This window comes from Nerophis ophidion, linkage group LG21 (genome assembly GCF_033978795.1).
Source record: "Nerophis ophidion isolate RoL-2023_Sa linkage group LG21, RoL_Noph_v1.0, whole genome shotgun sequence".
Lineage (NCBI taxonomy): Eukaryota > Metazoa > Chordata > Actinopteri > Syngnathiformes > Syngnathidae > Nerophis > Nerophis ophidion.
The window spans coordinates 22,374,393-22,400,470 of record NC_084631.1 but is presented as its reverse complement, the minus strand read 5'-3'; the positions used below and the strand labels follow the sequence as shown (position 1 = coordinate 22,400,470).

Here is a 26,078-nt window from a genome sequence, read left to right as displayed (position 1 = left end):
ATGCGATGACGTACATCGTCTGTGAAATCCCCGTGAGAGAGAAAACAACAATATGTTTGAAGTTATCAGCTGTAACTAGAGATGTCCGATAATGGCTTTTTTTTCCGATATTGTCCAACTCTTAATTACCGATTCTGATATCAACCAATATACACAGTCGTGGAATTAACACATTATTATGCCTAATTTTGTTGTGATGCCCTGCTGGATGCATTAAACAATATAACAAGGTTTTCAAAATAAATCAACTCAAGTTATGGAAAAAAAATGCCAACATGGCTCAAAACAGCAGATTGGAATTTGGGACATGCTCTCCCTGAGAGAGCATGAGGAGCTTGAGTTGGGGGGGGTGTGTGTACATTGTAGCGTCCCGGAAGAGTTAGTGCTGCAAGTGGTTCTGGTTATTTGTTCTGTTGTGTTTATGTTGTGTTCATGTTCTCAAGAAATGTGTTTCTCATTCTTGTGTGGTGTTGGTCCACAGTGTGGCGCATATTTGTAACAGTGTTAAAGTTGTTTATACAGCCACCCTCAGTGTGACCTATATGGCTGTTGACCAAGTATGCGTAGCATTCACTTGTGTGTGTGAAAAGCCCTAGATATTATGTGATTGGGCCGGCACGCGAAGGCAGTGCCTTTAAGGTTTATTGGCGCTCATTACTTCTCCATATGTCCGTTTTAAAAAGTAATTTTACTTTTTGAAACCGATACCGAAAATTTACCAATATTATATTTTAAAACATTTTACGGCCAATAATATCGGCAGGCCGATGTTATCGGACATCTCTAGTTATAACAGTATGTCACCTGCAAGCATCAGATGCCAATAGTGATTTAAGTTTAACTCTTGTACATACTATGAATAAAAAATATCAGCTTTTTTTGTAGCGGTGTAGCATGCAAGGACGGGAGTGGAAGACGTGTCAAAAGATGGAGTTAACTGTCTTAATGACATTCAGACTTTACTTCAATCAATAACGGAGCAGCATCTCCTCATCCGTTGCTCAATAGTGCAACAACAACGCCAGAAATGCGTCCCGTGAAAAACTGTCCGACCGGAACTCTCAAATAACTCAAGTTCCGTGGGGAAATTATGTAAAGCCACTTTGCTGATATGTTTAAACGCTTCCATAAGTTAGAACTTTACGCTACTTTAAATTAGAAATGGCAACAGCAGAAGGGTGAATGTCCCATAACGAGAACGTAGTGAAAAAGAACAAGCACATTTTCAGGACTTATGCAGATCCCAAATGCAGATCAGCAGGTACCGGAAGGTAAGAAAAGTTGCTTTTGCACAATATTGCGAAACAAAACGGCAAATAATATGTCAGTGTGGAAGTCGCTTCCCAGCAGCTCCACTGTAGACACGGCACAAAAGCCAAGCGTGCAGGTTTAACAAAGTTTTAATGTTTTCGAACAGATTTTTCCAAAGTCTTTTCGGCATGTCGTGACGTTGCCGTCACTCCCGATCCTCTCTCCTTCCTTTGCTCCCGGCTGCTTACTGTTAAAGACAACAGATGATTAGATTAACACGTACCACCTGTGAAATCTAATCACATGCCAGCTGTGTCTCGCCATCCTCCTAGCTGATGGTGCTCCGCTCTCAACACCATTGCCAGAGGCGGTGACCTTTGCTCCTGCAGGTGCGCTGACGCACTTCCCTCCACAGTCTGATAATGGGTGCCATAGTAATACTTGTATCTCTGACTACGTTAGCCGTAACGGGCTACCGTAATCCATCAAGCGGTGTGGCTTCAAAGTCGTGCTCAAACATTTTGACGGATTTTTGAGCGCCGTGTGTAATGTTCTTTATTTTTAACGGAACATTTAATGTTTTGGTGTCGTTTACTGGCATCATATTGCGGTCTACGTGTATCTCTTATGTGTGACTGCCATCTACTGGTCACACTTGTCATTACACCGTTTACCAAATAAAATTGCTTCAAGGTCGGTAAGCACAACCAGAATTATTCCGTAGATTAGGCACGCCGGGTTATAAGGAGCACTGTCGAGTTTTGTGGGGAAAAAAGACTTTTTGTGCGCCACATAGTCCGAAAAATACGGTAATCGATTTGAGTTTGCATCGTATATTGTACACATATTTAAAAAATATGCGTTTTTTTTAATGAAAGTTTGTGTGGACATGTTTTTTTCCCAGTGAGTACCTGCAATATCCTCCTTAGATCAGACATGCTGTGTAGCCTTCTGCCCGTCATTAATTTTTCTTTCACTTTTCATTTATTGTTTTTGTGCTGTGCCATGCGCCATTTTTCCTGACACAAAATCGCCACGCTCAAGACCGTCCCGTGGACATACATATATCATGGAGATGTGCGTCGCTATGGCTACGGTTGCTTAGCAGCCACTTAAACCTCTCTCTCCCCCCCTCCTTCTCACCGCGTCGTAAGTTAATTGGCCTGTGTTGGTTGCTGTGGCGATATTGCCTGTGATGGTTGCCGTTAGCGTTTGTTTTTGTTTTCTTTTTTAATTCATTTTTGGGACCGTTGCCTTGATTCACCATGCTCAACTGCATGGCGGGTTACTGTGGCGACCGTGAACTGTGTTTGGTGCGTTGTGAGTTTCCTCTTATTATTTTGTCGTGGTTTGAATCCTTGCAAACACTGATCAATAAGTCACATCACCTCCGTATCTGTGAGGAACTGATTATCATGACATGTTCTAAATTTCAATACAACCAAAACAAGTCCATCAAACATGGATGTAATACATTTGTTGTTGTTTTGTTTCTTTGTGTTTTTTTTTTAATCTGTCATGATTATCATTCTTACACTTTCCCTTTGTTTAGTTGGTCGGTGTGGTAGTTTTCTGTGAGGCCATGAGGGGTTTTTCTTTGCTGTAACTCAATTCCATGTGATTTTGTGCTTGAACGTTGGTTGTTTTTGTGAGACTGGAAATGCAATGATTGTGTTTGTCTACATTGTGGAGCAGGTAATGTTTACGTCCAAAGATTTGTATTAATGTACAGTCGCGATCCAAAGTTTACGTACACTTGTAAGGAAAATACTGCCATGGCTGTCTTGAGTTTCCAATCATTTCTACAACTCTTATTTTTTTGTGATGGAGTGATTGGAGCACATACTTGTTGGTCACAAAATAGATTCATAAAGTTTGGTTCTTTTGTGAATTTATTATGGGTCGACTGAAAATGTGACCAAATATGTTGGGTCAAAAGTATACATACAGCAATGTTAAGATTTGCTTACATGTCCCTTGGCAAGTTTCACTGCAATAAGGCGCTTTTGGTAGCCATCCACAAGCTTCTGGTTGAATTTTTAACCAGTCCATTTGACACAATTGGTGCAGTTTAGCTAAATTTCTTGGTTTTCTGGCATGGACTTGTTTCTTCAGCATTGTCCACATGTTTAAGTCAGGACTTGGAAAAGGCCATTCTAAAACCTTAATTCTAGCCTGATTTAGCCATTCCTTTACCGCTTTTAACGAGTGTTTGGGGTCATTGTCCTGTTGGAACACCCAACTGCGCCCAAGACCCAACCTCCGGGCTGATGATTTTAGGTTGTCCTGAAGAATTTGGAAGTAATCTTCCTTTTTCTTTTTCCCATTTATTCTCTGTAAAGCACCAGTTCCATTGGCAGCAAAACAGGCCCAGAGCATAATACTACCATCACCATGCTTGACGGTATGCATGGTGTTCCTGGGATTAAAGGCCTCACCTCTTCTCCTCCAAACATATTGCTGGGTATTGTGGCCAAACAGCTCAATTTTTGTTTCATCTGACCACAGAACTTTCCTCTAGAAGGTGTTTAGCCACAATACCAGGCAATATGTTTGGAGGAAAAGAGGTGAGGCCTTTAATCCCAGGAACACCACACCTAAAGTCAAGCATGTTGGTGGTAGTATTATGCTCTGGGCCTGTTTTGATGCCAATTGTTTACAGAGAGTAAATGGGACAATGCAAAAGGAGGATTACCTCCAAATTCTTCAGGACAACCTAAAATCATCAAACCAGAGGTTGGGTCTTGGGCGCAGTTGGGTGTTCCAACATGTCAATGACCCCAAACACACGTCAAAAGTGGTAAAGGAATGGCGAAATCAGGCTAGTATTAAGGTTTTAGAATGGCCTTCCCAAAGTTCTGACTTAAGCATGTGAACCAAACTTCATGGATGTTTTTTGTGACCAACAAGTATGTGCTCCAATCACTCTATCACAAAAAAATAAGAGTTGTAGAAATTATTGGAAAGTCAAGACTGCCATGACATTATGTTCTTTACAAGTGTATGTAATGTTTTGATCGCGACTGTAAGTGTGCTTGAGTGTGAGACTAAGTGAAATGAAGCATATTCTCCTGACAGCTAGCGTCCTCTGAAGTGGACGTTTGTTTGTCCACTGAATCTAGGAAAAAAATAGCCGTAGTGCGCGTCCGCAAAAGTCCACTGTCAAGGACGCTTTCTGTCAGGGGGCGTTTAAATTTATATCAAGAGACAGAAGAAGAAGAATCGTGTGTGTTATTTCTGAGACACTACTTTTGAAGGTTTTGGGTTAAGCTGTTTGGTTTATGTGACATGTGCTGAGGAACTACATTCCTCTTCAGGAATTCTGGGAGACCAAAAACATAAAATTTTTGATAAATGTCGTCACTGTCCAATCAAAAAGCATGTATCTTCTCAGATTTCGACAGATTTCAAGAAATCAAAAAAACCCAGGCAAAGAATAAAGAATTTAATAACCAAATGGCGTAGCATAGCCTTAACGGTCTGTATCAGGGGTGCCCATTACGTCGATCGCGATCGACTGGTCGATCTCGGAGGGTGTCAGTCCATCTCAAGCCAGGCATTAAAAAATATACATAAAAATGAGCAATCATCAATAATACCAAGACTTCACTTTCGTCAGTTGTTTGACATTCTCGGCACCCGAGGATCTTGTGAGATGACGCTGGCTGCTGCAAGCTCATATTTAAGAAAAAAATCACTAACAGGGCGGACGCAGAGAAACACATTTTATTTCTAGAGACTCCGTACCTACTGTCAAAACTCTAAAGACCGACTGCACAGTTCCTGTCTTCACCATAAAAGACCTGTTTCATCCTGCCTGTGCTAACAAAATAAGAGTCTCAGAAAGCTAGCGTGCACAAGCTAGCAAGCTACGGAGTTTGATGCCAATGTATTTCTCCCCCGCCCTCAGCGACCGCTTTCTCACTTGCTTGCCCACCCGCACTCTCACTGACGTCACTCACCTGCTGCCAGACATTAAAGGGCCACACACACATATGCTACTCTCATAACAAAGTGTTTAAAAACGAGTATGCAAGTTGGACAAATGAGATGCCAAATCCAACCACTTTCATGTGGTATTGGACAGAAAGGAGGACTTTTTTTTCCTCCATTTGAAAATGCGGACGTTATCAGCACCACTGTCTAATTCCAATCAATGCAAGTCATCAGAATCAAATACACCAACTTATATTCTTGTCTTCATGAAAGAAAAGAATCTACGTGTGTTAAACATGCTTGTATTATCATTAAACACCATTAACTTGTTAACAAAAATGTCTCTTTCATAAATAAATAAATATAAATTATAAATAGGAATGAGGTAGATCTCCTCGACTTGGTCAATTGAAAAGCAGCTCGCCTGCAGAAAAAGTGTGAGCGCCCCTGGTCTATATGATTATATATTATGCCAGCACATGCACCATCAACTATGCAATAGGATGCAAGTGTTTTGGGCGTCCTCTAACACCTGTTAACATTTGCATTTTGAAATATGGGAAATTTCACATGGAGACAAAACACAAACAAAACAAAACAAAAAAATTATACATATATATATATATATATATATATATATATGTATATGTATGTACATACAGTACAGGCCTAAAGTTTGGACACACCTTCTCATTCAATGCGTTTTCTTTATTTTCATGACTATTGTCACCGAAGGCATCAACACTATGAAAGAACACATGTGGAATTATGCACTTAACAAAAAACGTGAAATAACTAAAAACATGTTTTATATTCTCCTTCCTTCAAAATAGCCACCCTTTGCTCTGATTACTGTTTCGCACACTCTTGGCATTCTCTCAATGAGCTTCAGGAGGTAGTCAACCTGAAATGGTTTACACTTCACAGGTGTGCTTGGAAGCTCATCAAGAGAATGCCAAGAGTGTGAAAAGCAGTAATCAGAGCAAACGGTGGCTATTTTGAAGAAACTAGTATATAAATCATGTTTTCAGGTATTTCGCCATAACTCCACATGTGTTCTTTCATATATATATATTTATCCATCCATCCATCCATTTTCTACCGCTTATTCCCTTTCGGGGTCGCGGGGGGCGCTGGCGCCTATCTCAGCTACAATCGGGCGGAAGGCGGGGTACACCCTGGACAAGTCGCTACCTCATCGCAGGGCCAACACAGATAGACAGACAACATTCACACTCACATTCACACACTAGGGCCAATTTAGTGTTGCCAATCAACCTATCCCCAGGTGCATGTCTTTGGAGGTGGGAGGAAGCCGGAGTACCCGGAGGGAACCCACGCATTCACGGGGAGAACATGCAAACTCCACACAGAAAGATCCCGAGCCTGGATTTGAACCCAGGACTGCAGGAACCTCGTATTGTGAGGCAGACGCACTAACCCCTCTGCCACCGTGAAGCCCATATATATATATATATATATATATATATATATATATATATATATATATATATATATATATATATATATATATATATATATATATATATATATATATATATATATATATATATATATGCACGCATGCAGGAGTCTATCACAGCTGCACTCAGGTAGAAGGCGAGGTACAACCCTAACAAGTCGCCACCTCATTGCAGGGCCAATACAGATAGAAAGACAACATTCTTAAATATATATATATATATATATATATATATATATATATATATATATATATATATATATATATATATGTATGTATGTATGTGTATATATATATATATGTATGTATATATATATATATATATATATATATATATATATATATATATATGTATGTATGTATGTGTATATATATATATATATGTATATATATATATATACAGTATGTATATACTGTATATATATATATAAATGTGTATTTTATTTATATTTATACATATATTATTATTATTATAATATGCGTGTGTGAGTGTATGTGTGTACATATATATGTATGTATGTGTATACTGTATATGTGTATATATGTATATACTGTATATATATATATGTATATACTGTATATATATATGTATATACTGTATATATATATAAAAATGTGTATTTTATTTATATTTACACATAAATTATTATTATTATTACATGCGTGTGTGTGTGTGTGTGTGTGTGTGTGTGTGTGTGTGTGTGTGTGTGTGTGTGTGTGTGTGTGCGTGCGCAGGCCGCATGCTACTTACTTACTTATTACGCTCAATAATAATATTGGGTTAGATTTATATAGTGCTTTTCTAGACACTCAACGCGCTTAACAGAGAACTGAGAACCCATTATTTATTCACTTCACATTCACAATGATGTTTGTAAGCTACATTTATCGCCACATCTGCCCCGGGGTAGACTTAGGGCTGGGCGATATGGCTGGAAAAGTATATCTCCATATATTTTTACTTAAATTCGATATATGAATGTATCTCGACATATTTTGCGGTGAAAGTAAAATAGCCAGCATGTTGGAAGGGGGGTTAGTGCATCTACCTCACAATACGAAAGTCCTGGGTTTGACCTTGCGCTCGGGATCTTTCTGTGTGGAGTTTGCATGTTCTCCCATTGACTACGTAGGTTCCCTACGGGTACTCCGGCTTCCTCCCACTTCCAAAGACATGCACCTGGGGATAGGTTGATTGGCAACACTAAATTGGCCCTAGTGTGTGAATGTGAGTGTGAATGTTGTCTGTCTATCTGTGTTGGCCTTGCGATGAGGGGGTGACTTGTCCAGGGTGTACACCGCCTTCCACCCGATTGCAGCTGTGATAGGCTCCAGCACCCCCCGCAACCCTGAAAGGGACAAGGGGTAGAAATGGATGGATGGATATATTTATGTTTATTAATTATAGTGAAGTGAAAATACGTGTTTGCCCAATGAATTTGTTCAGTGTTCAGGCTTGTCACTTACTGCTGTCTCGCAGGGCGCTCGTGCACACACACACACACACACACACAAACACACACACACACACACAATAATTTACCTTGTTATTATAGAATTGTTTTATTTTATCCTAACAAATGCAATTTGGAGATACATGCTCTTGTTGGACAATGACCATGTGTTTATTTAGAATTTTAAATCAACATACATTTGTCCTGCTCAGTGAAACCGGGCATCTGCATGCGACCAACAAGAAGTAGGAAATAAAAAGAACTTATTATAATATAGAGTACATTTTTCAACATTTAAATAAACTAATATGCAGTATTTTTTATCAGTTTAGCCTCACAGCCGAGTAGAAACACAATAATAATAATAAGCGTAAAGAAATCAAAATAAAATAAAATAAAAATTGATTGTCTCTCCTCCAAAGTCAACTGGCATAGGCTCCAGCTCACCCGTGATACTGAATAAGTTAAACCAGGGGTCACCAACGAGATGCCCGCGGGCACCAGGTCGCCCGTAAGGACCAGATGAGTCGCCCGCTGGCCTGTTCTAAAAATAGCTCAAATAGCAGCACTTACCAGTGAGCTGCCTCTATTTTTTTTTAATTTGATTTATTTAATAGACAGCTGGTATCGCTTTGCTCGACAAGAGAGACAAAACTCAAATAGAATTTGAAAATCCAAGAAAATATTTTAAAGACTTGGTCTTCACTTGTTCAAATAAATTAATTTATATTTTTACTTTGCTTCTTATAACTTTCAGAAAGACAATTTTAGAGAAAAAATACAACCTTAAAAATTATTTGGGGATTTTTAAACACATATACCTTTTTACCTTTCAAATTCCTTCTTCTTCTTTCCTGACAATTTAAATCAATGTTCAAGTAAATTTTTTTTTTTTTATTGTAAAGAATAATAAATACATTTTAATTTAATTCTTCATTTTAGTTTCTGTTTTTTCGACGAAGAATATTTGTGAAATATTTCTTCAAATTTATTATGATTAAAATTAAAATAAAATATTCTGGCAAATCTAGAAAATCTGTAGAATCAAAAATTAATCTTATTTCAAAGTCTTTTGAATTTCTTTTAAAATTTTTGTTCTGGAAAATCTAGAAGAAATAATGATTTGTCTTTGTTAGAAATATAGCTTGGTCCAATTTGTTATATATTCTAACAAAATGCAGATTAGATTTTAACCTATTTAAAACATGTCATCAAAATTCTCAAATTTATCTTAATCAGGAAAAATTACTAATGATGTTCCAAAAATTCTTTTTTTTTATTTTTTCAAAAAGATTCAAATTAACTAGTTTTGCTCTTCATTTTTTTCGGTTAAATTTTGAATTTTAAAGAGTCGAAATTGAAGATAAACTATGTTTCAAAATTTAATTTTCATTCTTTTTGTGTTTTCTCCTCTCTTAAACCGTTCAATTAAGTGTTTTTTTCATCATTTATTCTCTACAAAAAACCTTCCATAAAAGGAAAAAAAATGTACGACGGAATGACAAAGAGAAATACCCTTTTTTTTCATATATATAGATTTATTTATTAAAGGTAAATTAAATTAAAAAAAAGTAAATTGAGCAAATTTCTGCCAATTTATTTAAGCGTGTATCAAACTGGTAGCCCTTCACATTAATCAGAACCAAGAAGTAGCTCTTGGTTTCAAAAAGGTTGGTGACGCCTGGGTTAAACCATACAAAATGAACAATAAAAGAGTAATGGTAGTAATAAAATCTATCCATCCATTCTGTATATTGCTTGTCCTCATTTGTCTCACAGATGAAGCTGGAGGCTATACCAGCTGAAGGGTGAGAGGCAGTGTGGCCCCTGGACTGGGGGGCAGCCAATCACAGGACAAACCATGCAGTATTTATCATGAAATACAATAAAATAAAATGTAAGGACTAACTAAATAAAGTCAATTTTGGTAGTGAGAACGCCTGCCTAGGGAGGTGTTTCGGGCACGTCCGACCGGTAGGAGGCCACGGGGAAGACCCAGGACACGTTGGGAAGACTATCTCTCCCGGCTGGTCCTGGGAACGCCTCACGATCCCCCGGGAGGAGCTGGACGAATTGGCTGGGGAGAGGGAAGTCTGGGCTTCCCTGCTTAGGCTGCTGCCCCCGCGACCCGACCTCGGATAAGCGGAAGAAGATGGATGGATGGAATTTAAAAATAAATGTATTTTAAAAAGTACTCCTATTTACCTAAGAGGAAGAAACAGGCCCTGTTAAAAAAAACGATGATGATGTTGATATTTTGTAAGAAAAAAAATGAATTAAACAATTTGCACAAAAACTAGTAAGGGGGCTGGGGTTGCACAAATATATTCTTTGAATGTTGTTTTAAAAAATAATTAGACACAAAGTGCTCTGAATGACTTGCAGCCAGCCAAAATAGGCTATCAATAGTCCACCCATCCATCCATCCATTTCCTACCGCTTATTCCCTTTTTGGGGTCGCGGGGGGCGCTTTTAATAGTCACCAGGGACCATAATATGTAAATCTCCTTCACGGATGTGTATTTTGGTACCTCGGAAAACTAAATTGTGTGAAAACCAAAGCAATTATTCCAAGAATGAATTGTCTAAATCGGTTTTAAACACAATAAAAATACAAACACAAAATAGGAAATGATTATAGTTTTGCATGCAAAAAAAAAACATGGTAAATACTAGGAGTGTGGGGAAAAAATTGATTCGAATACGAATCGAATCAAATACGTTGTGTGATTCAGAATTGATTCTCATTTTTTAAAAATCGATTTTTATTTTTTTATTTAATTTTTTTTTTTAGTCAATCCAACAAACCACTACACAGCAATACCATAACAATGCAATCCAATTCCAAAACCGAACCTGACCCAGCGACACTCAGCAATAAACAGAACAATTGAGAGGAGACACAAACACAACACAGAACAAACCAAAAGTAGTGAAACAAGAATCAATATTATCAACAACAGTATCAATATTAGTTATAATTTCTGCATAGCAGTGATTAAAAATCCCTCATTGACATTATCATTAGACATTTATAAAAAATAAAAAAAGAACAATAGTGTCACAGTGGCTTACACTTGCATCGCACCTAATAAGCTTGACAACACACTGTGTCCAATGTTTTCACAAAGATAAAATAAGTCATATTTTGGGTTCGTTTAATAGGGGATCCCATTTTGAAAATTCCTAGCGCCAACACTGATGGAGTATTGGTGCGTGCAAAACAGCAGCAGGCGGCTGTGGCCTGCGGGCCGGTTCTAATTCTAATCAACTATCATCCCTGGGGCCAAAGATAATTCAGATCTTGACTTTGACACCCCTGCCTTAATGAGTATGTGACATACTCACTAGCTGTATTGACACTGCACTGACATAATGTTGGTGATTTTTTTAATAATAGCTATGCAGAAAGTATAATAAGAGGTGCAACTCTCATCAATGAGCCAAATAGTAAACAGGAAAATAAGATTAACATTATTTGGCGCTGTAAGATCAAAAACGTCCTACACTACAAAAGTTTTGGTACGTCTGCAGATGCCCTGTTTGCAACAGCGCCATCACCCGACGGATGGAGGGACTTGGAAAGAAAATGATGGCGCCTCAATCCCAAAATCTCAAAAATGCATAATTGAAGCGTAAAAACCAAAGACATTGGCGTGAATACCTACCAGAATTCCTATTGTGCATGTTCTTAATTCATTTGCCTGCCAAAATGAGATTATTTACAAGAATGTGCGTACACTTACAGAAGTATGACTGAGCTGCATGGATGCCATGACTGAGATGGAAAACTGCCAGCCTGGTCAGTGTGTGGTTTGGTCCTTGCATTGTCTTTTCACGACCAGGAATTGAAACACCAAATAAGGATTGGTTTAATTACATTTTATTTTGAAACACAAAAAAATAATATTTAAAAAACAAAGCGTTCTTTTTTTAATGTTGAAGATCAATAACTACATCTAAAGTTTTATTTTTGTTTCATATTTTGTGTAACCAAAATTAAACTCATGAGTCAGCATAAATGAAAAAAACTCACCCCCAAAAAAATGTTTACTATTCCGACACCAGAACTAAAGGTTGCTACTAAAAACGGATTGTGAACTGGCATGTTTGTCCGTATACCTTCCGTTCATTTTATTTCCAATTCTTTGGAAATATAAAATTTTGGCCAATTTTTTTCCATTTTTTATTTCTGAAACAAAAGTTAGACAACTATTTAATGAGACTTTTTTAAAACAATAGGATGCCTGCTGAACACAGATGGTCCGTGTACCTTTTAGTCATTATATTTACAATTCTGAAATGCAAATAGAAAAATTAAATCAGGGCCGTTTTTTGGATTTTTATTATATATGGCAGATTTTAAAACAAACAAAAAAGGATTGTTGTTTTTTAAATATTGCCGTGAAATTGGATTTTGTGCTGTTTTCCTTTTATGGATTTTTATTTGTCCAGATAAACACAAAAATCTAATATATGTTCATCCAAAATGCAAAATTGCGTGTTTATTTGTGTGATGACAAATTAAACCAGAAGCAATTAACATTTTGCATGTTTTTAGCATGACGGTAACACCTTTCTTCAGCTTTGTTTTATTGTCCTTTTAAAAGGGTCTTTTTAAATAGTTGTCCAACTTTTGTTTCAGAAATAGAAAAAAGTGGTCCAAAATAAACCTCGGATTCAGGAGGAACATTGTGGTTTTCGTCCTGGTCGTGGAACTGTGGACCAGGTCTATACTCTCGGCAGGGTCCTTGAGGGTGCATGGGAGTTTGCCCAACCAGTTTACATGTGCTTTGAGGACTTGGAGAAGGCATTCGACCGTGTCCCTCGGGAAGTCCTGTGGGGAGTGCTCAGAGAGTATGGGGTACCGGACTGTCTTATTGTGGCGGTCCGTTCCCTGTACGATCAGTGTCAGAACTTGGTCCGCATTGCCGGCAGTAAGTCGGACACGTTTCCAGTGAGGGTTTGACTCCGCCAAGGCTGTCCTTTGTCACCAATTTTGTTCATAACTTTTATGGACAGAATTTCTAGGCGCAGTCAAGGCGTTGAGGGGTTCCGGTTTGGTGGTCGCGGGATTAGGTCTCTGCTTTTTGCAGATGATGTGGTCCTGATGGATTCATCTGGCCGGGATCTTCAGCTCTCACTGGATCGGTTCACAGCCGAGTGTGAAGCGACCAGAATGAGAAACAGCACATCCAAGTCCGAGTCCATGGTTCTCTCCCGGAAAAAGGTGGAGTGCCATCTCCGGGTTGGGGAGGAGACCCTGCCCCAAGTGGAGGAGTTCAAGTACCTAGGAGTCTTGTTCACGAGTGGGGGAAGAGTGGATCGTGAGATCGACAGGCGGCGTCTTCAGTAATGCGGACCTTGTACCGATCTGTCGTGGTGAAGAAGGAGCTGAGCCGGAAGGCAAAGCTCTCAATTTACTGGTCGATCTACGTTCCCATCCTCACCTATGGTCATGAGCTTTGGGTCATGACTGAAAGGACAAAATCACGCGTACAAGCGGCCGAAATGAGTTTCCTCCGCCGGTTGGCGGGGCTCTCCCTTAGAGATAGGGTGAGAAGCTCTGCCATCCTGGGGGAGCTCAAAGTAAAGCCGCTGCTCCTCCACATTGAGAGGAGCCAGATGAGGTGGTTCGGGCATCTGGTCAGGATGCCACCCGAACGCCTCCCTAGGGAGGTGTTTAGGGCACGTCCAACCGGTAGGAGGCCACGGGGAAGACCCAGGACACGTTGGGAAGACTATGTCTCCCGGCTGGCCTGGGAACGTCTTGAGATCCCCCGGGAGGAGCTAGACGAAGTGGCTGGGGAGAGGGAAGTCTGGTTAGGCTGCTGCCCCCGCGACCCGACCTCGGATAAGCGGAAGAAGATGGATGGATGGATGGTCCAAAATGTGTTTTTTGATTTGCATTTAAGAATTGGAAATAGAATGAATGGAAAGTACGCGCACCCTTGTCTTTGCAGTCTATTCAGTTGAATATAGGTTAAAAAAGGATTTGCAAATCATCCATCCATCTTCTTCCGCTTATCCGAGGTCGGGTCGCGGGCAGTGTTAATTTTGACAGCAAAATTTGATTTAGTTTTAGTCATAGTCTTTTGACCAAAATGTAATTTAGTTTTAGTCATAATTTAGTTATTTAAATTGTTTTAGTTTTAGTCTAGTTTTAGTTGACGAAATATCATACGATTATAGTCGACGAAAACTAGAGTAGATTTAGTCGACTAAAGGGTAATATGTAAACTTTCCCTTCAATTTCTGAAAGTCAAAGCAAAACAGCGGAAAAATCACCGATACAAGTCGTATTTTGATGAAAATCATGTCTCAAATTTAGTATTTCACGAGTAAGCCGTGTAATAAACGGGATAACGTCGAGTGAGTTGTATGTTGTGGAAAATTCTTACCTGAGTGTGGATTTCGGGGTGATTCGACTGTAAATGTCGCTTCAAGTTTGTTGTGTTTTTCCCCGTAATCCTCGCGCTGCATTTCTTGTTATCTTTGACGTCAAATATAAAATTTCCCCATTTGTCCTCTCTCCTCTTCCTCCCCGGCGTTGACAGGTTGTCTTCTGCAGCGCATTCCCGGGTCAGTCTCAAACGCAAACTACGTTTACGTAACTTCCTTACCACGTCGCTCTGATTGGTTCTCTTCCCAACTCCTCCCGCCTCTTCTTAACGAAACGAGTTCCAATTGGATCTCGTCTCTGGCAGACATTTTCGTCTCGTTTTTATTTGTTGACGAATCTGTCAATACACCTCGTCATCGTCTTAGTCCACGTAAATTATTTTTTATTTAGTCATTGTCTCGTTTTAGTCAGAAAAAAAAGGTCGTTGACGATAACTATGACGAAAATTTTTCGTCAACAAAATTAACACTGGTCGCGGGGGCAGCAGCCTAAGCAGGGAAGCCCAGACTTCCCTCTCCCCAGCCACTTTGTCCAGCTCCTCCCCGGGGGATCCCGAGGTGTTCCCAAGCCAGCCGGGAAACATAGTCTTCCCAACGTGTCCTGGGTGTTCCCCCGTGGCCTCATACCGGTCGGACGTGCCCTAAACACCTCCCGAGGGAGGCGTTCGGGTGGCATCCTGACCAGATTTGCAAATCATTCTGTTTTTATTTACGATTTACACAACGTTTTGTATTTCAAAATAAAATTCAAAGAAACCATTCCTTGTTTTTCCAATTCCCATTCATGGAAAAAAAAAATGTATTGACCAAAACATACACTAACCCAGCTTGGGTACAAGCAGTGTGCATTAACACCTCTAGGAATGAGCGTAAACAAATGTCTACTTATTTCATGTGCTTTAAATGCCTTTTTTGTTTGTCTTTCTCCTTCTCTCCTCTTTCTGTCCCTCTCAATTTTTTTGTTTACCTCCAGAAGATTTTAGGAGTTCAATCAAGAGAAAAAAAAGCCACCTCGAGGGATGACCCGGCCTTGTTTGGTTGTTCGACCAACCATGTTAGCACAGGAGCGTCGCCTCACAAAAAGCAGCGTCACGTGCTAAACGCTTTCCTCGAGCAACAGCCAAACGCAGTAACGTTATCATCAAAAAGCATACCGAGCGGCTGAATGAGTTCCTAATCATTCCACAGCGGGATACATTCACACGATGTACATATTCTAGTGTCAGTGTTCTACATGTTAAAAAGAAAAACCACATCACTGGTGAGATGTGATACTGAACAGGGTTCTACTGTATAGTGATTTGTGTCAGAAGGGGAATGGAAATTTATTCTGTATGACCTCGACTGGTCATTTTGTTATGTAGTTAGTTTGATTTTTATGATGGGCTTTTAAAACAGAAAGACGCTTGAGTAGATTCCGCTGTACAAAAAAAAAAAAAAAAAAAAATACTACTTTTCAAATTCACAAAGTGGAAGGAAGGGCTGGGATATTTTATATCTTTTATGTTGTATGCTTAATTTGTTTAGTTATCAACTTGATGAGAAGTACCGGTATGTGCATTTTTTATTTATTTTTAACTAATTTAAAAAAAAGAAGATAATGGATTCCTTCAAGACAATGAATATACTTATTATAGAGTTTTTAATGACATACATTTAAGGACATGTTTCTTTATTTATTCTCTACAATCGCTGTTTTAAAACAATAAAGTACAATTTAGAAGAAATCGTTGTGGTTTTAATGCGTGAACTCTTTGAAATGGAAAAAATATGGATGATGTTGCTCTAACTCAGGGGTCGGGAACCTTTTTGGCTGAGAGAGCCATACAAGCCAAATATTTTTAAAAGTATTTCCGTGAGAGCTATATAATTATTATTTTTTTAACACTGAATACAACTATATGCGTGCTCTTTTAAGAAAGACCAACATTTTTAGAGTATAATAAGTATTTTATTCTTTTTAATAACATTGTTATTCTGAGGCTAACCAAAAATAAATAAAATACTTCTTACCATTAATGCGACTTCTTCCAACCGGATGGATGGATGAAAATGCATGAGAATGTTTTATATTTTGAACGTTATTTTTGACACTGTGATTACCAGCGGAATTATTCATTACTTATCGTGTTAAGCAATGTCAGCTAAGATTTATCGGAGAGCCAGATGCAGTCATCAAAAGAGCCACATCTGGCTCTAGAGCCATAGGTTCCCTACCCCTGCTCTAACTTGTGGTCTTTCCCCTTCTAAGGATTTCTAGAAAAGTGCAGCGGAGCAAGATTACTTCAATAAAACTAATAGTAACACTTTGATATGGGGAACATATTCACCGTTAATGACTTGCTTATTAACATGCAAATTAGTAACATTTTGGCTCTTAATTAGTATTTATTAATGCCTTATTCTGCATGGCCTTATTAAAACCCTAACCAAATAACTCTAAATTAGGTCTTTGTTACTTAGAACAGTGGTTCTTAACCTTGTTGGAAGTACCGAAACCCAGCACTTTCATATTAGTGAAAAATATATATATATTTTTTTTCAAAATTCAAGACAAAGTTATACGTATGTTTTTGGTAACACTTTAGTATGGGGAACATATTCTAAGTAACAATGACTTAATTTAGAGTTATTTGAACACTAGGGGAACATATTCTAAGTAACAAAGACTTAATTTAGAGTTATTTGGAAACTAGGGGAACATATTCTAAGTAACTCCGTCAGTCTACCCCAGGGCAGCTGTGGCTACTGATGTAGCTTACCACCACCAGGTGTGAATGAATGTTGAGTCCCACTTCTCTGTGAGCGCTTTGAGTGTCTAGAAAAGCGCGATATAAATCTAAGTTATTATTATTATTGTTAATTCAGAGATATTTGGAAACTAGGGGAACAAATTCTAAGTAACAAAGACTTAATTTAGAGTTATTTGGAAACTAGGGGGACAAATTCTAAGTAACAAAGACTTAATTTAGAGTCATTTGGAAACTAGGGGAACATATTCTAAATAACAATGACTTAATTTAGAGTTATTTGGACACTAGGGGAACATATTCTAAGTAACAGAGTTGTTTGGTTAGGGTTATAATAAGGCCATGCCGAATAAGGCATTAATAAGTACTTAATAATGACTAGTTAAGAGCTAATATGTTAGTAATTTGCATGTTAATAAGCAACTAATCTATGGTGAATATGGTCCCCATACTAAAGTGTAACAATGTTTTTTTTTACTGGTGCACAAAATGAACCGTGCATGAACATCACCTTGTTCAAACAACAAAACCGACATCATTCAGCTGTTGCCGTATCCGTAATACGCTAATAGGGAGAAGTTTGTATTCATACGATGAGTCGTGTGTGTTTTGACCTCCGCCGAACCCCTAAGGCCGACTCACCGAACCCAGGTTAAGAACCACTGACTTAGAATATGTTCCCCTACTGTCCAAAAATGGTTAGGGTTAGAGCAGTGGTTCTTAACCTGGGTTCGATCAAACCCTAGGGGTTCGGCGGAGGTCAAAACACACCCGACTCATCGTGCAAATAAAAACTTCTCCCTATCGGTGTATTACGGATACAGCTGACTGATTTGCAGGTGTGTAATTTGTTGTGAGTTTACGCACTGTTGGTTTTGTTGTTTGAACAAGGTGATGTTCATTCACGGTTCATTTTGTGCACCAGTAAAAAAAACATGGTAACACAGGGGTCACCAAAGCGGTGCCCGCGGGCACCAGGTAGCCCGTAAGGACCAGATGAGCAGCCCGCTGGCCTTTTCTAAAAATAGCTCAAATAGCAGCACTTACCAGTGAGCTGCCTCTATTTTTTAAATGTTATTTATTTACTAGCAAGCTAGTCTCACTTTGCTCAACATTTTTAATTCTAAGAGAGACAAAACTCAAATAGAATTTGAAAATCCAAGAAAATATTTTAGAGACTTGGTCTTCACTTGTTTAAATAAATTCATTTATATTTTTTACTTTGCTTCTCATAACTTTCTGAAAGACAATTTTAGAGAAAAAATACAACCTTAAAAATGATTTTAGGATTTTTAAACACATATACCTTTTTACCTTTTAAATTCCTTCCTCTTCTTTCCTGACAATTTAAATCAATGTTCAAGTATTTTTTTATTTTTTTATTGTAAAGAATAATAAATACATTTTCATTTAATTCTTCATTTTAGCTTCTGTTTTTTCGACGAAGAATATTTGTGAAATATTTCTTCAAACTTATTATGATTAAAATTCAAAAAAATTATTCTGGCAAATCTTATTTAAATCTTATTTAAAAGTGTTTTGAATTTCTTTTAAAGAAATTTGTTCTGGAAAATCTAGAAGAAATAATGATTTGTCTTTGTTAGAAATATAACTTGGTCAAATTTGTTATATATTCTAGCAAAATGCAGATTGGATTTTAACCTATTTGAAAATTAATCTTAGCAGTTACTAATGAGGTTCCATAAATTATTTTTTTTATTTTTTCAAAAAGATTCGAATTAGCTAGTTTTTCTCTTCATTTTTTTCGGTTAAATTTTGAATTTTAAAGAGTCGAAATTGAAGATAAACTATGTTTCAAAATTTAATTTTCTATTTTTTCGTGTTTTCTCCTTTCATCACTTATTCTCTACCAAAAACCTTCCGTAAAAGGAAAAAAATGTACGACGGAATGACAGACAGAAATACCCATTTTTTTATACATATAAATTTTATGATTAAAGGTTAATTGAGCAAATTGGCTACTTCTGGCAATTTATTTAAGTGTGTATCAAACTGGTAGCCCTTCGCATTAATCAGTACCCAAGAAGTAGCTCTTGGTTTCAAAAAGGTTGGTGACCCCTGTGGTAACACTTTAGTATGGGGAACATATTCACCGTTAATTAGTTGCTTATTAACATGCAAATTAGTAACATATTGGCTCTTAACTATTAAGTACTTATTAATGCCTTATTCGGCATGGCGTTATTATAACCCTAACCCTTCTAACCCCAACCCTAATCAAATAACTCTAAATTAAGTCTTTATTACTTAGAATATGTTTCCCTAGTGTCCAAATAACTCTCAATTAAGTATTTGTTATTTAGAATATGTTCCACATACTAAAGTGGTACCAAAAACATACAACTTTGTCTTGAATTTGAAAAAAAACAAGACATTTTCTTTTTCGGTGAATGCGCATATTCCTCCAACAAGGTTAAGAAGTGAAGTGAAGTGAATTATATTTATATAGCGCTTTTCTCTAGTGACTCAAAGCGCTTTACATTGTGAAACCCAATATCTAAGTTACATTTAAACCAGTGTGGGTGGCACTGGGAGCAGGTGGGTAAAGTGTCTTGCCCAAGGACACAACGGCAGTGACTAGGATGGCGGAAGCGGGAATCGAACCTGCAACCCTCAAGTTGCTGGCACAGCCGCTCTACCAACCGAGCTATGCCGCCCACTGGGTTAAGAGTGTCCGCCCTAAGATCGGTAAGTCTTGAGTTCAAACCCCGGCCGAGTCTCACCAAAGACTATCAAAATGGGACCTATTACCTCTCAGCATCAAGGGTTGGAGTTGGGGGTTAAGTCAGTAAAAATGATTCCCGGGCGTGGCCACTGATGCTGCTCACTGCTCACCTCACCTCCCAGGGGGTGATCAAGGGTAATGGGTCAAATGCAGAGAATAATTTTGCCACACCTAGTGTGTGTGACTATCTTTGGTAACTCTAAATTAAGTCTTTGTTACTTAGAATACGTTCCCCATACTAAAAGTGTTACCAAAGAAATAAATGGGGTGTTAATATGAATTTTCAGCAAACTACTGACTCTTGCTGTGAGCTAATGTGGAATATGTGTGATTGTGAAGAGACAGCTGGTGTGCGTAAAAGCATTCTGGGTTTGGCCGGACATGTCCAAACGTGCTCGCTTTGGCATGTCTGAGGCGCGACGAGTGCCTCATTTCTGCGGAAAAGTGTGGCTGGAAATGTAAAAGAAAAAAAAAGTCTGTCAGCAACTCATGTTAATCAAAATCCGAACTAATGCTTGATTGACTGTTTAAAAAGCATGCAGTAATTGTGATGTGGGAAAGGTGTATGGAGAGGTAGTTTGCTTTCTGCCAATGCACTGCAGAATACTGATGTTTACCATTTTGGCAACAGACTTTTTTTTTTTTCAAGACACCAATTAGTAGGATGGAGTGCTTTGCGGCAGCAAACTGCATCCTTCAATAATAAAGAGGGAAATATGAAACATTCTGGTCAAAGCTTGGCAACAATAGCATAAAAACAATTGCTTAAAATGGAAAAGAAGGAGCAGTAACTTCACAAGAATCAAATCGTACTTTCAGAGAAAATAAAGTCACATTATGAGAAAAGAGTTGTTATCTTACAAGAAAAAAGTAAACATTTGATGAGAATAAAGTCATATTGTTACGAGGGGAAAACGTGGATTTTTGATACTTTTTTAATGGTCATACTATGATAAAAGAATAAAGTTGCAGTTTTTGGTAAACTAGAGCAGTGGTTCTCAAATGGGGGTACGCGTACCTCTGGGGGTACTAGAAGGTATGCCAAGGGGTACGTGAGATTTTTTTAAAATATTCTAAAAATAGCAACAATTCAAAAATCCTTTATAAATATATTTATTGAATAATACTTCAAGAAAATAAGAATGTAAGTTCATAAACTGTGAAAAGAAATGCAACATTTTAGTGTTGACAGCTAGATTTTTTGTGGACATGTTCCATAAATATTTATGTTAAAGATTTATTTTTTTGTGAAGAAATGTTTAGAATTAAGTTCATGAATCCAGATTGATCTCTATTACAATCCCCATAAAAAGCACTTTAGGTTGATTATTACTTCTATGTGTAGAAATCTTTATTTATAATTGAATCACTTGATTTTTTTTAACAAGTTTCTAGTTATTTTATGTCGTTTTTTCCAAACACTTCAAGAAAGACCACTACAAATGAGCAATATTTTGCACTGTTATACAATTTAATAAATCAGAAACTGATGACATAGTGCTGTACTTTACTTCTTTATCTCTTTTTTGCAACCAGAAATGCTTTGCTCTGATTAGGGGGTACTTGAATTAAAAAAATGTTCACAGGGGGTACATCACTGAAAAAAGGTTGAGAACCACTGAATTAGAGGATGTGTGAGGAAAATATGGCTAAAATGTGTACTGCTTCAAAAAAACAACAGCAAACAAAAGAGAGGAATACGTATGTATATTTACATAAATGTATACAGTCGTGGCCAAAAGTTTACTTTTTGGTGGTTCTCTGTTGACTCTTGATCATCCTGACCAATTTTCTCTCAGCAGCAGGTGTTAACTTGCGTTTTCTTCCTGATCGTGGCAGTGACAAAACTGTGCCATGCACTTTATATACCCTTAAAAAATGCACACATGGGGCATGGCAGAGACACCAGCATGCCCTCTGTGCTCCAAGCGAGGAACCTTGGCACAGTGCCGTACAAAGGCACTTGGAGATGGAAGGTACAGGTGGAGGCATGACCAAGTCCTGAAGACCATCGCTGAAACCATTCGCGCAGGACTGGCATGGCAAAATAGTTCCACCACTTCAGGAAAACCATCGCCTTTGTCAGAACTGAGGACACACCAATTCTTGCCCGAAAAACATCCAGCAAGCATCCTGACGTCTGCAAAAGACTGGCAGTTGTTGGTGGACCTTGAAACCCAGCTGAAGTTCCCCAGCCATATCGCAGTCACCACCCAGCGACCAGACATCGTCCTTGTGACTGAGTCCACCAAACAAGCATTGCTGCTGGAGCTGAAGAGTCCCGTGGGAAGATCGCCTGGAAGAAGCCTTCGAGAGGAAGCTCTCCAAGTATGCAGGACTGGTCAGCGACTGTCAACAGGCTGGTTGGAGAGCAAGGTGTTTTCCTGTGGAGGTTGGATGCAGAGGATTTGCAGCCCCTTCCTTGGTCAGAGCCTTCAGCCGTTTGGGCATCGAAGGAGAGAGAAAGACGAGAGCCATCCGCAGTACACACCAAAGCGGCGGAAAGGGCCTCAAGATGGTTGTGGCTCAAAAGAGAAGATCCTTGGAGTCATGGTATCTAGCTAGCCATCTGCAGACAAGCCAGGAGATTTAATCACCGCCGGTTGGGTCGCTTGGAGGAGGGCGTATGACCAGTTGAGAGACTCGAAAAGCCCGGTGAATCCAAGAAATTACTGAGGATGTGTCCAGACTAGGCATCATTTGTACACAGCGAAGGACATAACGTCATGGCTGTCTTGAGTTTCCAATAATTTATACAACTCTTATTTTTTTGTGATAGAGTGATTGGAGCACATACTTGTTGGTGACAAAAAAACATTCATGAAGTTTGGTTCTTTTATTAATTTGTTATGGATCTACTGAAAATGTGACCAAATCTGCTGGTGTGTTGCTGTATACATACAGCCACATACATTATCAATTTGGGTGGTGTAGAAAAGTTACAATTAAATCAAATTAGCTTCATGGCATGGCCGCTTAACTTAATGTAAGTGATTACGATTGACGACACCTGTTGACTTCTCTGGGGCCATTTAAATAGGGCTCGTGTGATGCAGTCATTAGACTCTGTTACAAACGCAACAATGGGAAAGTCAAAGGAACTCAGCAGAGATCTGAAAATACGAATCATTGACTTGAACGAGTTAGGAAAGTCACTTAGAGCCATTTCAAAGTAGCTTAAGGTCTCAAAGGCAATTCTGCAGACAATTGTTCGTAAGTATAAAGTGCATGGCACAGTTTTGTCACTGCCACGACCAGTTTGTGAAATGAATGCACAGCCTTATGCCTAAAATCAGCAAAATATATGTTAAATGTTATTTCAATGTGCCTGTTACTACAATATATATATACTTACAGTGTGTATATAAAACATGGATGTACTGTAAGTGTTTGGATGATTTTCCAGTCTAAATAAAGCGACTCCAATTCCATTGCAAGCTGCCTTTTGACAAAATGCAAAATAGATGTTAAATGTTATTTGAATCTATGTTCTATTTCATCTATTTTGCATGGATGTTAAATGTTACTTCAATGTACTTCAATGGTGTTTGGATGTTTTTCAAGCGCTTTATTGGCAGAATAGAGTGACACCCATTCCATTGCAAGCTGACTTTTGACCACATGTATTTACTAGTCACAATGCATAAGAAAATAAGAAAAAAAAACATGTGTGTGCTTGTCTTACATAATGTGGTGAATGATAGGCACAATTCCCCCCAAAAGTGCAGTTCCGCTTTAAGCCACACCCCTAAAGTATGCAAACTAGATGTTAAATGTTATTGGGAATGCAGCTGAGATAGGCTCCAGCACCCCCCGCGACCCCAAAAAAGGGACAAGCGGTAGGAAAATGGATGGATGGATGAATGTGCCTGTTACTACAATACATATGTGTATGTAAAACATTGATGGGGATGTTTGGATGTTTTTCAAGCGCTTTATTGGCATAATAGAGTGACACTCATTCCATTGTACGCTGACTTTTGACCATATGTATTTACTAGTCAGAATGCATGAGAAAAAAAAACATGTGTATTGTAGTAACAGACACATTCAAATAACATTTAACATCCATGCAAAATAGATGGAATAGAAAATAGATTCAAATAACATTTAACATTTATTTTGCATAATTTAGGGGTGTGTCTTAAAGGAGAACTGCACTTTTGGGGGGGGGAATTGTGCCTATCATTCACCACAGTATAAATTTGAATGTGATGTAGGGATACCATCATGAAAAGCACATTTAACAACAAAAAAATGTTATTATGGTCTTACCTTAACTTATAAATATAGTCCATGCCAGCTCCTTCTGATCAAAAGCATCGATAACTTGTTTATAGAAGTCTTCCTTATCTTTCTTCAGTTTTAAAAGTCTCTCTGTCTTGATGGAGATCTTCCTTTATTACCTCCTGCTTCTGTTGAAATTCCCGTTTAGAAAACTGTTTTATTTTAATAAACACACGCTGCTCACTCTTGCTGGTCCAGTTCATATCCGTCATATCCATCCCAGCACATATCCCGTCACTCATTTCACTTCTTCTGCAGCCGACTAGTCGCAAGAAGGATCACTGGCGCCCTCTACCACCAGGAGGCGGGAGTCATTTAACGACTCATATTTGACACAAGCAGCTACGGTATTGTGACGGTCTCAAGTCGTCGTCTTGCGGGTTCCCAGGACCACCAAGGAAGGACATGGCTTGAGCAGTTTGACTTTGTTTATTTTTCAATAAAACCTCAGTCCAGGTCGCTCTTCCTTTCCGCTCGCTCGCAGACGCCGCCTCCTCGCCGCCATCTTGGGCCGGGCGCCAGCGTGCCATGTCTGTCTGTCGGACAATCGGCTCCACCTCTCCACAGCTATAATAATAAAAGATAGCTCCTTACTGTTCTTTAGCTTTAGCTTGGACCTTAAGTCCTACTGAATAGCTCTTAATCTTCTTTCCTTTATGCGATTTCAAATTACCGGTATTGAAATCAGCCTCCTCCATTTTGAAAATGATGACAGGGGAAATGTCACTCGTGACGTCACAAGTTGGACCTAGCGGTAATACTAAGCATGAGCTAATTATTTTGCGAAGCGAGTTTGACCCGACAGTAATTCAAGGCAGGCGCATACTATATACCCGGCGGCAATTCAAGGAAATACGGTATGTTTATATAAAATGTTGATGGAGGTGTTTGGATGTTTTTCAAGTGCTCTATTTGCAAAATAGAGTGACACCCATTCCATTGTACGCTGACTTTTGACCACATGTATTTACTAGTCAGAATGCATAAGAAAATATAAAAAACATGTGTGTGCTTGTCCAACATAATGTTGTGAAAGATGGGCACAATTCCCCCCAAAAGTGCAGTCCTCCTTTAAGACACACCCCTTATTTATGCAAAATAGATGTTAAATTTTATTGCATGGTTGGATTTCTTTTCACAGTTTATGAACTTACATTCATATTTATTATTCAATAAATACCGTATTTCCTTGAATTGCCGCAGGGCATATTGTATGCGCCTACCTTGAATTACTGTCGGGTCAAACTCACTTCGCAAAATAATTACCGCATGCTTAGTATTACCGCCTGGTCAAACTCCTGACGTCACGAGTGACACTTCCCCTGTCATCATTTTCAAAATGGAGGAGGCTGATTTCAATACCGGTAATTTGAAATCGCATAAAGGGAAGAAGATTAAGAGCTATTCAGTAGGAGTTCAGGTCCAGGCTTACATCACAGTCAAATGTTTATTGCATGCCTTTGGTAAGAGGTTTTAAAATAATTAGCGCATGCTTACTTTTACCGCTTGCCTTTGGTAAGCGTAGGGGTGAGAAAAGGTTTTAAATTAATTAGCCCCCGGCGGCAATTCAAGGAAATACGGTAATCGTCAACTTAAAGTGCCCTCGTTGGGGATTGTAATAAAGATCCATCTGCATTAATGAACCTAATTCTAAACATTTCTTCATAAAAAAAGAAATCTCTTTTTAAAAATATTTTTAGAATATTTTTTAAAAATCTCACATACCCCTTGGCACACCTTCAAGTACCCAAAGGGGTGCACGTACCCCC

General features: G+C 38.5%; 1 protein-coding gene across 5 annotated transcripts in view; it reads left to right on the top strand.

The window, feature by feature from the left end:
• The window catches only part of LOC133539883 (CUGBP Elav-like family member 3), a 130,517-nt gene that overhangs the window by 103,479 nt on the left and 960 nt on the right, over nucleotides 1-26,078 (top strand). For 2 of the 5 annotated variants that reach the window (XM_061882175.1, XM_061882171.1), the window contains exon 14: nucleotides 15,500-16,253. The exons of 1 other annotated variant lie outside the window; for it this stretch is intronic. The gene's annotated coding sequence lies outside the window, so the exon portion shown is untranslated. Of the gene's footprint in view, nucleotides 1-2,295; nucleotides 3,020-15,499; nucleotides 16,254-26,078 lie in introns of those variants that run through there. 2 more of the 5 variants (XM_061882172.1, XM_061882174.1) reach the window with 2 other exon arrangements.